Source organism: Diaphorina citri, unplaced genomic scaffold (genome assembly GCF_000475195.1).
Source record: "Diaphorina citri unplaced genomic scaffold, Diaci psyllid genome assembly version 1.1 scaffold1325, whole genome shotgun sequence".
Taxonomy (NCBI): Eukaryota; Metazoa; Arthropoda; class Insecta; order Hemiptera; family Psyllidae; genus Diaphorina; species Diaphorina citri.
In genome coordinates this window covers 88,784-94,294 of record NW_007378753.1, presented here as the reverse complement: position 1 = coordinate 94,294, position 5,511 = coordinate 88,784, and positions in this window count along the sequence as shown.

Here is a 5,511-nt window from a genome sequence, read left to right as displayed (position 1 = left end):
AAAAGCAGAGCCCTTTTCTCCATACTCTGTAACTCTTCACACTGAAGATGTATAAGAAGTGAGGTATAAAAAGAAACAACAATTATTCAGAAGCCATGACAATGAAAAAACAAAGCTTCTCTTTGTGTTTAACCTAACCCTATAAGAAGACTGGTCACTGCTCAAATTGTGAAAGCTCCTTTTTTTGATTAACCTAACCCTATAATAACACTGAACACTGCACAAATGTAACAGCTCGAAAGCCCCTCTTTGTGTTTAACCTAACCCTATATGAATACTGGTCACTGCTCAAATTGTGAAAGCTCCTTTTTTTGATTACCCTAACCCTATAATAACACTGATCACTGCACACATTGTGAAAGCTCCTTTTTGTGAATAACCTAGCCCTATAATAACACTGGTCATAGCTCATTTGTAACAGTTCCTTTTTGTAATGATTTCCCATTGACATGACTTCTGAACAAGTACCTACTGTGAAAGCTCCTTTTTGTGATTAACTTAACCCTATAATAACACTGGTCATAGCTCATTTGTAACAGTTCCTTTTTGTAATGATTTCCCATTGACATGACTTCTGAACAAGTACCTACCAAAGAAATGACTCTTTTTAGTGAACTACTCAATTAATGAGTCAGATCCTTGACTGAGTAATCCACTGAAAGTGTATTTACATAATTTAAAAACTGCAAAGTGAAAAGTTGCGGAGTATGAAGGAATAGGGCCCAGATATGTTTATAGAGATGATTTATATTTCCTATGTAAAATGAGTGCCAGCACTCCCTGTAATAACCAAAAAGCCATGAGATCACTTGAGTTCCTCTTAGGGGTTTTTGCTTCAGGCACTCTGCTAATATGTACATATTATGTAGTTAGGTAAGCTTCTATAAAAGTACATTCATACAAAATGTACATTCTATTATTTTTTTAACAAGTCTCTGTATTGATACTTGGAGGCCCTTTACATACATCCTGATAGTAAAGTATATCAGGTCCCCCCCTTTCCCCCATGGAAAATATTTTGCATGCAAGAGAATGGTACGTACTTCCTTGATAAAAGTTAATGTATGTTTTTTTTTTCAGTATCAAGGGATAAATAATTAGATAAACTAATGGCTAGAACCATAATTAGATATTAAACTTAGGTTAACTCTTGAATGAAGCAATCTGATGGGTTGATTTCAAACTTTTTAGTCCGTCCTTCCTTTATTATTACAATAGTTATAAAAAGGTATAAGGGACGGGCTATTGTATTTGCTTCGGTGTCATCTGTCACTCTTCAGTCTGTCCCCATAGAAGGACTTATTCAAACCTTGTCGACCTATATATCAAATTAAAGGTCTTTTTACCAGGAAAACGAAAGTGGTGGTGCAAATTTCGTCCAGAAAACCATAAAGCCAAAAAAAACTGGTTTTTGAGGGATTTTTTTCACATTTTCTCACACAAATGAGCTCTGATCTTGAAATTTGTCGTGACAACCTATGAACTCAAAGCGAGAAAGTTTTAGATAACACTTCAGTCGTTATTTTAAGACCAGTTTTACCGTCACCTATGTTAAGCTACGCCGAGCAAGGCCAATAAATGGATGTGTGACTTAAACCTTATATTGGGAATAAAGGGAGAACGGGCTCTAGTCTTGATTTTAAATCATTACATGAAAGTAAAATCGAAAAATCAAATCAAGAATAATAATAAACTGAATATTAAACAAATTAGGTAGATCGAATAAACTACGGGCTGAAAAATTCCCGGAGGGACGGGCGCGGAGCTTGTCTAACCAATATTGCTTAATCCAAGAGTTCAACTTAAACCAAATTTAAACTCTATTGTGGTAAGCCATGGACTGAGCATTTAAGCAGGAAGGTTGTTTCGCATTTTGGTACCCTTTTTTTCTGCTTGGTTTTTCTTAAGAAGCTAAGATTTGTATACTAAAGCAATTTAGATAGCTATAATTATTTATTCAAAATGCTAGATGTAAGGAATTAATATTGATGTTTACATGTTAAATTTTTATTTTGTAAAATCGGCATCTATCTACTTTTCCTTGCTCAAATGGATGATTTTTTTTTCCTTCAAACTCCGGCCTTGATAAACCACAGAAAAATTATTAAGATTTTGTATAGAAACCTCTTTTCCATAAGGAATATAATATACACCGTATTATCTTGGCTCAATTGCAGACTTTTTTGGCCGATACATTAGCGAGAGAGCAAAGAGCCTCTTTCATAGAAAAAGATTTGGTTGACAAACTCGGGGTAACTTTATGAAGATCCCTTGGATTGTATGAAAAACAGGCTACATAAGTTTTTCCACGCGAATCCAAGAAATTAGAAAAGGGCAAAATTCCCCAGCCGCGCCGTAAGATGTTAGCCACAATGTGTGTTCGGATTTCTACCCATTCCCACAGCAGTTACTGAACTAAGACCAAAGGATCTATTCTTTTCTATTACTGTGGTCTACTGCTTCATTAGCAGCTAGGCATCATACTCGAGCGCTGGTAGTTCGGAATTGGCATAGCATTTGACTGACAGTCCATTTCTCATAGTGGATTGATTTTCCTATTTCCAAATATTCGCGTGTGGTTAGAAACACGGGTGGTTGATCTGGGGTTGGCATTTGGTTGATTGGAGTGTCGTTTTGGTAGGAGAACAGTTTGTTCACACGAATTCAAGAGCGATGTAGTCTAGTTTTCATTGTAGCATGCCCATCCCGTCAGTGTACTGTCGCATAAGATGGCGACAGTACTATGCATGATGCTGGCGCCGCACGATCAGACACCAGGAAAGTAGCTAGGCTAAGATTGAAGATTTGTGCACGTCGAAAACAACGGTTTTTTTCAGTTGGAATGGACCCTATTTTTTTCCACTGGAACCCAATCGCAAATTTTCTTTAAAAGCGCGCGCGCGCCTTGACTGGTTCGAGCCTCCACCTGCTTCATGAGCGCGCGAGAGAGAGCCTTAGTCACGTGAAGACACAAGTATTCAAACTAATTTCCCTATTATAAGTGGTACGTTGACATAGTCATTCCTGTGTTAGCAAAAACATTACTTCCTGAATAGTTGTTGGGCCCTTAGCCAGTTCCCTCGATACTCACAGAGTCGTGTTCGACGCCTAGCCACAGGCTTGCTGCAAGTCAGAAGGGAGTCAGAAAGATGGGAGTTTCAAAGTTTTCCCACAAGAGATTGAGGTAATCTCGTTCAGGACAGCTACCATTACTCATTCACGTCACTGAGCTCACGTACGTTGCATGTTAGTATGCGTTTGTACCTTTACAGCTCTCGTTTCCTGTCCAGCCAGCTCGCCGCCCTTTCCTTAGCCATAGTTCACTACCAGCGTGTCCGTAGCTTCGACGCGCTGAGCGCTAACTCTTATCCGTGAAGAACCGTATCATCCAACGCTAGTTGTAGCACTTTGTTCTTAATGGTGACGCGCAACGTAGTTGGTTGTAACGTCCACATCTAGTAAACTGGTGTCGAGATATCTGTAGGCAAGAAATAGGCTTTTTTTTATGCCTTGAAATGACAAAGCTCAGTGATTTGACGTTTTAAAGGTGAGTGTTGCGAGCCTATTCAGCGTGGTTGTAGCTCGGTCTGCGCCTGTAAGCGCTTCTAGGCCGGCCAGGTTGATTCCCGCCCGTTTGGATTTTATCTGAAGGGATACAGGTCGTCTCGGAACGTCTCCCTATCGCTGTACGTCCTTCGTCTCTTCGATTTCGGCGACGATGAAACCTTGGCAGGTTGCAGTTCGCCCTCTATCAAATATCCTCAGCTGATAAATCTCCATGGTGATATTGCAAACTGAAATGCAGCCGATTACACCCTCTTGCATAAAGTCTTCAATTACTGATCAGGTTAATTGAAATATTTTAAACACAAAAGACCCTACCCTAAGCTTAACTCATCACCTATAAACATGCCACTGTGAGAAACATATCATATCCGCTCATTTTCCAGCCTAAAAATCGAAATTCGCCTGGTTCATATTGAGCGCGGCGGCCATCGTTGCTTGAAAAATTTCCGGCCGCCCCATCTTGGCTCGCCAGTTGTTTCTCGCCGCCGCCATTTTGTTTCCGTGTATGGCCTGATTGAGACGGCGACATGCTAGATGCGAGACTCGGGGCCGAATTGTCCGTCTGGGTGATTTGGTTGATGGTGTCGATATCCTGTTGTGGATGTCGAGAGAGGAGCGCTGCGCGTGCGCGGGATCGCGCGTTGCTGCGCGCGCGACCACCTGCGGGAAAGGAAGATGAACATTTACTGAAATAGACTGTGGTGGTTAAGTCCAGTTCAGAGCGGGATTGTAGGTTTGATCCAAAAAAAAGGGGGCGGCTAAATACGCACCCTGTCCACTTTAAGTACTTACATAAAAATCAAGCTTTTACATTAGAAATTCACGAGTTATAAAAGTAGAAAACCCCTCCTGCCACCCTAGTTTACTTGGAGTGTAGTGCGTCTGCCTTTACTAGGTAAGTGCTAGGTCGCTGATCGAACTCTCGCCTGGGTGATTTTATGCCTGAAGGTGAATAAAGTCGTTCCCGAACGGCTGGCTTTCTTCTATCCTGTCTTCCTCTCTCTTCGCTTTAGGGACCGATAAGATCTTCCCAGTTACAGTTCCCTCTATCAAACCTCTTTAGAAAAAACGCCTGGGCCAGGATTAGATTCTGGAAGAAATAATAATAATAAAAATCCATCCTGTAGCGCGTTTGTACGTCTGCGTGTGATCTTCCTTCAATACTAGGCAGTATGCTCCTCCATACATTCTTCGGGCCAATAAGGTCTTGGTCAGATCGTCTATAAGGACGTTGTCCAACTCTTGCAACCCCAGGCAACACCGCGATAATGTAATTCCGGCTAGTGTCATAGTCCGAACACGGGTTGCCTTTTAAAATCTGAAAGACAAAAAGAGGTGTTCATCACCGTTTATGGTTCGTAGCAATTAATGAAGTTCGTTCTCGGAACGGCTGGATTCTTCTATCCTGTCCTCCCCTCTGTTCCGGTTTCGAACGATCAAAGCCTCCGTGTTACAGTTCCATCGGTGCAAACTCCTCTGCATTCTCCTCTATCAAAGCCTCTTAAAAAATAAAAAAAATGGACTTGATTGCAGTACTTTCTCATTACTAGTAATAGTATAGCTTCGCTATACTTTATTTAACACCAACGTCACAACCTGCCTCGGTGGCGTAGTGGTCAAGACGCTCGCCTGGTAATCAGGAGGGCGCTGGGTTCGATCCCAGCCGAGGTATGGAATTTCGTATCCTCATTTATTTGAGATTGGCCACTAATAAGGAGGCTTAAGGGTTGAGGTGTAGAGAACGCCTAAGCGTGTAACCCTCGCCTAGTGGTGGCCTCCACTCAAGTAGTCTATTGTATTATGTATTATTTATTTAAGTAAAAAAGCACGGCTCACTTGACAACTGTTCAAATGAATATTGTTGCTGCAAAGGATTTGACCTACTCGATTTGACCTATGATAATTCAACGTGAGGTCCAATTTTGGTCAGATTCACAGCCCTCG